We start from the raw sequence: 11,906 nt of genomic DNA, 5'->3' as shown, positions 1-11,906 counted from the left end.
GTCTGTCTGTCTGTCTGTCTGTCTGTCTGTCAAGACCCTTTATCTTAAGAACGCGTGGACGTATCAAGCTGAAATTCACATGAAATACTCGGGTCTATTGTCCCTTTAGGCTGTGAAAATATCAAGCTTCTAAGCCAAGCCAATCAAAAGATACAACCGATTATGTCGATATTTTCAACAAATTCTCGACACTCGCAAAGGAATCAAAACCTACAGGGTACTTCCCGTAAACTCAGAATCTTGAAATTTGGCATGAAGCATTGTTATATAATGCAAATATAGGAAAAATTGCGAAAATCTCATTTTTTTTGTTATATAATATAAAAAAAATATTTTTATAAAATGAAACTTACTACCTTATTTCTCACGAACGAATAAAGGTACCAAATTGAAATTTATACCAAATACCTAGGTCTATTGTCCCTTTAAGCAATGAAAAAATAAAACTTCTAAGTTAACGCGATCAAAAGATACAGCAGTTTTACCGACACCTTGGACGAATTTCCGTCACACGCTAGGGAATCAAAACCTACAAGGTACTTCCCGTGAACTCAGAATCTTAAAATTCGGCACGAAGCAACGTTATATAGTACAGATAAAGGAAAAATTGCGAAAATGATAAATTTGAAGTTACATAAAATATTAAAATATTATTTTTGCTTACATGACATAAAATATTTTTTTAATAATTATAAACTTACTACCTACCCTTTTTCACATGAACGCGTAGAGATATTAACGTTTTGAATAAAAAGTGAAATTCATATCAAACACTTCTTAAATATAATGGCCTCTAAACTGTGAAAAATTTTAAATCATTCAATGGTCATTGGGCACCTTAGTATGAAAACCATACCCACGGCGGATACGAACGAAATATAGCACAGTATAATGATAAAGGCTCTGATTTACTATGGCATTAGTCGCATCAATGTGAACCATGGGAATCTAGAGAAAATCAGGTGTAAACATTAAATATTTTCCTCATTTCAATGGGGAATTTAAACGACCAAGTTTGACGGAATTGAGAAATCATTTCTTTGTAGTGAAAGAGTATACTCGCCGTTTATTTCCATTGTCATCAGGTCAGGATCTGATGATGGAAATCCTGAGAAATCGAGGGCAACTATCAGAAATTGTAGGCATGCATAGGATTAAAACTTGATTCTCAGATGTATGTCTGGTGATACTGTCAAACAGTGAAGGTTTAGAGCTTACCTGATGATGGAGACGTGAGAAAGTCGAGAGAACTCCTCAACAGTATGTTTTAGTTACGTCGTGTTTGGGCTTATATTAGTCGTATTGACGAGAACTTTTCACAAAAGTTATAAAAATAAAAACTTTTTACAAAAAAAAAAACAACTTCTAAAACAACAAGAAAACTGTTTATATGCATCGGTCTAGATCTCGGTGGTCAAATAAATATAGATGCATCCTCTAGACACCGACTTCTAGACCGATGCACCTAACATCTTTTTAATTTCTTTCTTGCTTTTGTTTTCTTGTTGCTTTTTTATATGTTTGAAGTTGGATTTGTTTGTAAAATGCTACAAAATAAAATAATGCCGACTTTATAAAACAAAGAAAGGGACAGAATTACACTTTTGTCAAGGCTCTAGAAACCAGGCGGAAAAAAACCTGAAACTGGGGCTCTTTAGGTGATTAATCCCTCAAAAATAAAAGATCCCATTCCTGCAATGGCTGCTTTAACCCAAGTTAGTAGTGAATTCTCATCACCTAAAATAAAATAAGCTCCAACACAAGGTTACGTTATAAATTGTAAAGGAGTTCCCATAACTATATCTGATCTTAGCTGTCGATCCCACAATGGCAGTCAAACCTATCTTTGTGGAAAGTCTTCGCCAATACGAATAAAATAAGCCCAAACACGTGGTAGTTGCAACATACCGTTCGGGAGTTCCCTTGACTCTCTGTAGTCTCCATAATCAAATCAGCTCCAAACCTTCAGTTTACCAGTACCCTCAAAAATACACTCACATGTCTGGTTATGACTCGATGCGTGCCTACAATATTCAAGAGTTGCCCTCGATTTCTCTGGGTTTCCAGATCCTCATCAGATCCTGGTCATCCGGATTGGCACCTTCCTTCTTTATGAAATGTCTTTACCAATAAAAACTAGCATTGCAACCTGTACAATCCTCTGAAACTGCTTGTCTTTTATATTTTTCAAACGATCCTGGACATTCGTCTCCATGGAATTTTAATAAAATATTTATATTCAAAGAAACGTCATACCATTCTCCACGATTTAAAACGACTTTGATTCATGTCCGCCACTTTTTACAAAGCGGGTCAGATATGCCCCATGACCTTTAAGACATAATTAGTTATTTTCAATCAGATTTCTGAATGATGACTATAAAATGTTGTATATAAATAACTTCAATAAAATAACTTTTACAAGGTACTGGCCTACTATTTTAGTTATATTATAAAATAAAAAATATTAACTATTTTGACTCTCACGAAATTACCATAACTATGTTTAAATTAACCAAAAACCATAACGATTGTTCTAAACTGAACGGTTGGCGCGAAACTCACTTTTTATCTATACAGCATTTGTACGGAACCCTCGGTGCGCGAGTCCGACTCGCACTTGGCCGGTTTATTGTAAGTAATCAGACTAATTTACTGTTATGTTATTTGATTAGAATATAACAAAAATATACTATAGTAGGTACCTATTAAGAAACTAACAAGCAAAGCGTGGGAAAATAAAAACACATTCTGCCATAGTTTCTAGGTAGGTGCCTATGTAGACGTAGAATTAAATAATTTATGTTCTTCTAAATGTATCGAAAAACATAGACACATGTTTCTTCGCAGTTGCCTTTAAATTGCCTTAAGGCGATAGTCAGACTTTCTGGCTTCTGACTACCGGGTACCGTCAAGGATTGATGAACTGACAGCCCTTGTTCACCTATTAAACCTGCCTTCCGAAACACGAAGGATCTCTCTGTAATCTATAGACCATTTCTGATTCACTCCATATTGTTTTAAGACAACCGCGGACATACAATGCTCAACTACAAATCGATTTTTATTTTAAATAGAGAGCAAGTGACTAGCGATTTCTTCTTATCTTTATCTCGAGACATTGTAACATAGAATTCATTGATTAATTACTGGTTTTATACAAAGTGGGTGTGATCAGATATGAACTCGTTTTGCTTTAGAATCGATTCGAAAGTAAAGCATTTCTAACTCGGTTATTTTTTTGCAATAATGAGCAAACGGAACTGTGTGCGTGACTGAGTATTGCGTAATCGGAACAATGCTTTGACTAGATGATGCGTATAATGAATGACGGAAATATGTGAACTAATGTGATGTTAACTGTGATTTTTTGCTATAGTGAATTCGACCGTACGTTATTTGAATTAGAGTCTAATTTTCAGGGATGGGTAGCAGAATTACCATCACTACACCTCACTTAAACAGCGTTTTTTTTACTAAGTAGGTAAATATTGTACTAGGTAATATTTTGTAGGACTTGGGATGTACCTGAGTTTTGTGTGTTTTCTGAGCAAAGAACTAAATCCTTACTACCACAACTAGGTCATTGAAATGACCAGGGGTCCGATTCTCCTAAATTTACTTAAGCGACATACGATTCACGTTCGACTCGGTTCGACTGAGATTCAATCCCGACTCGATTACGATTGAAGCGTATGTGGCATTCCGCTATTTTTACACGCTTTTTATTAGCTTCACCTGTATGTTTGTATGTTTGTATGTTTGTTTGTAACCGACTTCTTTTTTCTTTGAAATAAATGTTTTTATCCTTTTCTGTCATTCAATAATGAATCATTTTGTCTGCATATGATTTACGATTGCAAAATGATTGTACGGCAAACTATCGTATAGACCAAAATCACCAAAATAGCAGTCCAATCGCAAACCAATCGAATGTCATTGGAATACGATTGGTCTTATATTAGTAGCAGAATGCCCGATAAGGTTAAAACTGCTATTGCGATCAGATTGTGATTCAATTTCTACTCGATTTTGACAATATTAACTTAGGAGAATCGGGCCCCTGAAGTAATAATGTTAATGGTATTAGCTTATTTGTGAAATTAATTTATTTAAGTACTTAGTTTATCAGGCGTTTTAAAATCTTCGAAAAATATTTTCGATTTTGAATTGCTAATAAATGAAAATGTTTTTTTTTAATAATATGGTTGAATTCACGATAATTATGTTATTGGGATTATAGGTAATAAAATAGACTTACTGATCTTAACATCATATTGAGGAGAATGGAAAAATGAGACATGCTGCAAGACTGCAAGTGTAAAATTAAGATAACATAGGAAGATAAAGCAAAGATAAGTATGACCATTTATTCTGTGAAATAAGTAGATAGACGAAAATCTCATACACTTGTAAGTTTGAAACATAGATATAAATAAATCTTTCAAAGCATATTTAACGGTAGAACCAAATATGATAATGTTTCACAAAACAGGTTGACTTTTTTGTCACGACATTGTCTAGTAGCCGCGCCCACAGACCGTGTATTTTTGACCTCTATAGGCAGCACCAAACCTTTTCTTCTGTATGTATGTATGTGTCACAATCACACTATATGTATATCACATTAAGCGTGGGAGCTGATTTATAATAAAACTTAATGTTTTAAGTGGCATTAATACAAAGAAAAATAGGTGTAACAGTTTAACGTTGCTTTTGAAAACCTTTATCATCAAAATATCCCACAGTTATACCTAATATAATGAGAAGAACTATTTTTTAGTTTTTATTAGTTTTGTGGTTTATTAGAAAATTATGGTTTGTCGTCCTTAGGTATTGAAAGCTTTCCTGATCTTGAATCAATTAAACCCTAAAATAGCAGAATAACAGAATAAACTCTAGATCTCTAAACGAATTTGGGGCATGTGTACCGCATTTCTTGCAAATGGAACATAACAAGAAGTCAAAACGGATACCACTATTAAACTTTTCCTTATTCCTTCAATTACATGATACACAGTAATCGACTCTTGAAAAAAAAAAACAATATTACCTGGCTTGTGATTGTTCAAAATTTCTCCTCTTACATAACTCAATCATTACAGCAACTTACGTACAAAAACTAGTGGAGCCATTCTGTTCCGTCATCGCATCCTGAATTGTGAAGTTGGAGAGCGAGCAGATGAGCCGAGGGGTCATTTGTTGCATCATAAAACAGGTGCATACAAGTATCGATTGACGTACTACTGAGTACCTGCATGATTGATACATTGTATTTTTGAAAATTAATTAGTACCTACCAACTCTTGGGTCAACAATTCTTCAAGACTGGTATGTCATGTATATCTTCAAGATGGTATATCTTGTAGTGTATGATATGTCGATGTCGACAGCATGGCGAGAAACAGCAAAAATACACCTAGTGAAGCCTTTTTGTAAAAGATGTCTCTCATCTTTGGTGTTTTCCCAGACAGTAAAACTACATATTTTACTTAAGTTTTTCCAACTTTTCTAAAAGATAACTGGTAGAATGAAGAAAAATAAAATGAAGACTTTTGTTTTCAAGATAGAAGAATTTGATACGTAAGATGATTCACGAATATGATAAAGCATAACGTATAAAATATCTTGTCATTTCCGAGTAAGGAATTCCAAAGAATGTGTTAATAACTCAAATTATCGTCTTTTTTATATGTGTAGGTATCGATAGAATGACATTGTTATTTTTGTACTTTATAAGAGTCTCTACCTGGTCCTGAACTTTGATACTGTCTGATCAACAGTTATCGTAAATGGCCACACGAAAGGCAATTTTTCCATGAATTCTTCCATGGATCTACTGAGTCAATTACCACTTAATCAAAATAACCAAAAATAGAATATACAACTACTACAACTACTAAAGGTATATCGAGGAAGACCAACTATACCTAGACGACATGGATTTCGTTATTGTATTTTTGTTTATCGTCTTTACCGTTTTGTATTTTTTTTATCGGTCAAATGCGAGCGCGTTTGACCACTGTCTCACCTGATGGTAACCGACAAAGTGGTCGAAGATGGAGCACGCTCGCTTAAGCGTACAAGAGGTAGTTTTTTAGGAAATACCCGTAAAAGAGTCTCATGAAAATCAATACATTCCTTCCGATAAGAAAGAATGCCATCATAACAATACAAAAATGCAATGCCAACAATAGATTCCGGAAAACACCGGTTATAAGAGAAATACGATTGTATTGTTTCTCATTTCACCTTGACAGCATCGCAGTTATCATTTGAGCAAACAGTACCGCAGAGCACTTTCTATTTCTCGCCATACGACGGCCAAGAGCAACCGTACGCATTCATGAATGGAAAAGTGTGAATGAACCTTTACTTATACAATTATGCTTATGTTACGAAGTTATTCTGGTATTCGGAAGTATTGAAATACCTTAGTATTTTATAATACTCGTTTAGAGCTATGTTAGTGCGCTTGAAATAACTATTTTTTAGAGGATTTGATTTGCATAATAAACAATAAACTTAAATAAAAGTATTTTATGGAATGAAATTTTAGGATACCCAGTGAATGTGCAGGTTTTAAAGTCTTTTACTTTTACAGGCAAATTCCGTGAAAATTCCCCTGTGGGACAGCAAAGGCACCAAAGTTTAAGCATGTCTTAGGAAAAAAAAATAAAATCGGATTAACATTGTCCAAAATTTCTCCTGAAGTTAAAATAAATATTATAACTATTCAATCGCGATTTCGCATTCCAAAATTATTAGGACATATGAAAATAAATAATCAGATCAACATTTTTCAAAATTCCTCTGCAAGTAGAACAAAAATTATAACTATTCAATCGCGATTTCGCATTCCAAAATTAAGGAGTGGGACTAACAGTAGTACCGTTATTTATTGACATGATAAATCCAAAATCAAAACGGATAATAATTTCAAACGACATACTGATAACCGGTTTTTTATAGGTTAATAGGCCAGTGATAACAGCATCTGTTTCGAATGTTAGAAATCAAAAATGTAGTCGACTCATTAGTAGTTCAAAACCGTTTTTTGACTGTATCGATTTCCTAGTAGATTTACTGTTAGGATCAAAACCCGTTGGTTTAAAACCTGATTTTAAAAATATATAAAAGAAATAAGTTGGTTTCCGTGAGAACCTTAACTTGGTTAACCTTAACATAGCTTGAGCCTGAAGTACCTAATAATTTAAAAATATATATTACATAAGCACCTACTTATTTTCAAATTATATCATACTGTAGCTTAAGATACAATTTTACATCCTTTGCTACTTTCTCCAGTATTTTGTAATAATAAGTTCTAGACGACTAGAAAGCAACACTATTAGTAGCTTCTGACCAGTCAGCCAAGAGCAATTTTGAGAACGAAACGACCTTACAAATTATCTCACGGGGTAATTCTCAAAATTGCGTAATTCTCTTGCTTGTTCAGAAAACAGCAAGTCATGAAAAGGCATCTCGGTAATTCGAACTGGTTGATGGCCAATTACCATCATCATGCATGAGAGAAAATACTGGCATGAAGCTCTGTTTCGCGTCATATTTGCATACATTGCATCCTATCGAAAAATCTACCAGCAACAAAATAATCTTTAGTAATAAGTAAATAACAGATAGTTTAGGATTTAGCAAAGTTGTAAAAACCATGTTTTTGGGTGAACCAAAAAATCACTTGATGCGAAAAATCGGAAAGCTCCATTAGCTCCAAAGCAAAACAAGTAGCCAACCACATCTAATTGATGCAGGTACATCTACATCTGGGTGAAGTAGATATAGATAATTTAAACGTCTTTACACCTTAAAAGCAAAATACCAACCCAAGCATCTTCTCAATGCCAAGACCAATAACACTTACAAAACTACAAACCAAACGACACACCTTATCACAACCCACATCCTCAAGCAAAGCGAAATATTTGCAAGTCATCACACATTAGTTACATAACGCCTAAAACTTGTACCCATAAGTAAACAAGCTGGGCGTGGTCCCAAAGATATTCCTAAAACAAGCAATGGACACCACACATTGAAGGGTAAACATATCTATGGTACGTGGCTTTGGGTCATCTCAAACAAGAAGGACGACCTCGAAATTTTAACATGTCGTTTATAGAATTTCGTGTTGTGCCTCAGGGACTAAAAATAGCAGATTTTCTTAGAAATAGAAACAGAGAAGGCAAAATGTTAGGACATAATACTCGTTGACCAAAGATTTTAAATCTACTTTTTACCTAAGCTAAAACCACCCTGTACCTACTATACACCATATACCTACATATTTGATTTTATCATAAGCAGATCGAAGAGTATTTTAAACCTCGTAATCTTTGTTGTTATTATTTATTCTCCATCTTAAACGGATTATTCTATATCTCTGTATTTTAAGTATTTTTCTCACTGTACCAGTATTACAACACATTGCAGTAACTACATACATCCTTAAATATAAGGTAAGACCACATACCTAAATCGACGCCTTAGAGTGAAAACCTCGTAAGTGCAAGAGATAACTTTTCAGGATAAGGATTGGTATTCGATATTTTTTACGATTATCTTCCAAGAAATGCAATAAAAAAATATTGAGAAAAAATGCATTTTTCAGGATAAGGATTAGTATTCCATATTTTTTACGATTATCTTCCAAGAAATGCAATAAAAAAATATTGAGAAAAAATGCATTTCCGAGGTTTTCATTCTAAGACGACGAAATGTGCCGAATACATGTGGTAGTAAAAAGTATGTGTCATTTACTTTTATTGTACTTACATTAAATCCCACCCAAAACAAAAATGTGAAAGACTGCCAAGTTCGATAATATGGGAATGCTTCGCCTATAAAAGAAGTGAGATCTGAATAAGTACCAAGTTCCATACACATACCTCAGTTAAAAATAGTTACTTTTTAATGATGTTACTTGGCAAGTTTTCATACACCTTGTTATAAACCTACTAAACGCAATGAATCAAGCATTTAATTTTCTATTAAAACTTGCCAAGTAATCATCATTAAAAAGTAACTATTTTTAACTGAGGTATGTGTATGGAACTTGGTACTTATTCAGATCTCACTTCTTTTATAGGCGAAGCATTCCCATATTATCGAACTTGGCAGTCTTTCACATTTTTGTTTTGGGTGGGATTTCATTTATTTTTGTAAGGTTGTTTATTTTATTTTTTTCTTATGATGAAGTTAGTTAAAGAAATGTCTCATTTATACTATTTTTTAGATTTTTTAATATGCACTATGTTTCTTACAAAGAAATGAACTAGATTAACTAAATGGACTAGATTTACCAACTGACTGACATGACATGTTATCATATATTATGTTCGTGGATCAAAGTTACACATTCGTTATTTTCGAAAGTGATTCACACTTGGCCGTTTTCAGATTTTTACTTTACTTTGACTAAATACAAACCTTTGTACCATTCAAAGATATATTATATAAATATAGATTTTAGTTCGTTTTAGTTCCTTAGGGGTATAAATTTACACCGGGTATAAAACACTTTATTATTTTGAAACCGACTCACACTTGGCCTTTTTCAGATTTTTTCCTTTACCTTGACATAAAGACCTACCTCCATGCCAAATTTCAAGTCAATACGACCATTGGAAGTGGTCTAGGTTTTTGATGAGTGAGTCAGTGAATAAGTGAATAAGTGAATCAGTCAGTGAGTGTATAGTAAAAATAGCGATTTTCTGACGTCAATATCTCAAGACCTACAATAGGTATATTAATGAAATTTTGTATTTTAGATAAGTGAGGGGGTCTCAACAGATACTAGAAATTTGATATGCGTAAATAAAATAGATTTTGAGTTACAGGGGGGTCGAATTTGGCCCGAAATGGTTCGTGTAATATAACCCACGGCCGGTGTGTCGCTTTTTTTGCTCGAACTTGGCGGACACACTGCCGTGTGTCTAGATTTATTTCATGGTACTTTGTGGTTGCAGTTGATGACGATAACGATGATTTAGCTTTTGTGAAATATACCATGACAAAAGTAGAGAAAAGGGTTTTGTCCCTTTAAGTAGGTATATTTTGGTTTTGCTCGTGAAGACATTAAGAGTTTTTAGAACGAATGTGTTACTCTTGTACCGTTTGCGACATTTGAGTAGTTACTAGTAATGACTTAAGTTACCTACTCATGAAATATGTGAGTCGTTTATACTGGGTAACATTGGTAAGTTTGTTTTCAAGTTGTACTAAGAATCTAGCATAGCTGCTTGTTTAAACAAATTAAATTTCTTTAATTGAAGCGCCTGATAAATTCGATTGAGAAACAGAAGTCTTGTGGAAATCCACACTTAACAAACTCGTATAACAAAGATTTTCACTTGAGCATACTTTTTCAGAAACCATTGAAACTAACTTTCTTTTGGACTTTTTCAAGCACAGACATATTTTTTACAATTTACATAAATGGCAAACCATTTTAACATAAAACAAGTAAGTACATTGTACCATTGTTTAGTCGCTGTAAGTTACTTGTACCATACTTTCAAACTGTGTACCTACATTTTAAGAGGACGAATTGGAATTTTTGGCGCCAAGGATTTCAATTTTTCTCAGTAAATACAAAACGGATCAAAATACAACTTGGTTACCTGAAAGTTCATGATATAAACCTTATTTTGTTAGACGTAGAAACATGATTAGGTAACTTTTATAACAGAGAAAAATATATCAAACATACCTCTTTTTAAAAAGAGATTCACATATTATGGGCATACGGGACCGATTTAAGCCTCTTAACTTTTTTAGTAGTTGAGTATGTACATACTCTTTAAAATTGTAGAAGGAATTTTTATCAAATTATCATTTCTAAATAATAAAATTACAAAACCATTTTGTCGCTTACGACTTTTAGTTATAAGCTAGCTCGCGTATTGTTATCGGGATATTATAAATTGCATATCAAATAAATAATCGCCTATCAATTAATACTCATCATTTATATTCTTTTTTACATCAAATAACTTAGTTCACTACAAATAAACTAAATGTTTAACAACACTCAAACTGCAGATAATTCGAAATTATACATCAATATGACATTGCTTTTTTTATTATAATGCAATACACTTAAATTTATTCTTGTACAAAAATACTACATACATAGCATTAATACTGACTGCACAGCAAATTTTCCATATTTCATAGCAAAATAACTATCCCAGTCGCATATTAACCAGTAAGTACAACAAAACCTGTTCATCATATTTGTCTTAATTTTCAAGAAGCCATGCTCGACAAATTAAATGATTATTATAACAAAAAAATCCTGTCACATTGCATTATTTCTAAAAACAGAACAAATTAACTGAAAAAGGTTCGCGGCTTCGCGCGCTTTTTCGTCACTGGAGTGCAGAGTGGCGCGAGTGAGTAAGATAGAGTTCAATTAAAAAATATTGTATTAAAAATTGAAGCTAGTAACGAAAACAAATCGCTGCAAAACCGACTCCACGTAGTCTTGTCTGCCCTACCCCTAGAGTGCAATTCAAAACCGCGTAGGCGCGGAGGGGCGAGGCGGCCTGTGGCCAGTAAGCCGAAGCTGCGGTGGTGAGCGTGAAAATCATCTGCGACGATAAGCTCGCATTTGACCGCCGGAGCCACGAAGCGCCGGAGCCGTGACAGAAGTGATGCTTGCTGCATGTTGCATGCTTACTTCCATGTTGCATGCCTGGTTACATGCTGCATGCCTGCTTTCATGCTTCAGGCTTGTTTGCATGCTTCTTACAGGAAAATAAAAATTCCAAAACTATGCCAAAAGATGATTCTGACTATAAACATTCTGAAATATGATATTATAGTAGTAGCCTTTTAATGACTACTTATATGAAATGTATGCCAAAAGGAAATACTGACAATGA

Source organism: Helicoverpa zea, chromosome 13 (assembly GCF_022581195.2).
Source record: "Helicoverpa zea isolate HzStark_Cry1AcR chromosome 13, ilHelZeax1.1, whole genome shotgun sequence".
NCBI classification, from domain to species: Eukaryota; Metazoa; Arthropoda; class Insecta; order Lepidoptera; family Noctuidae; genus Helicoverpa; species Helicoverpa zea.
Note: the sequence above shows the minus strand (reverse complement) of the source record.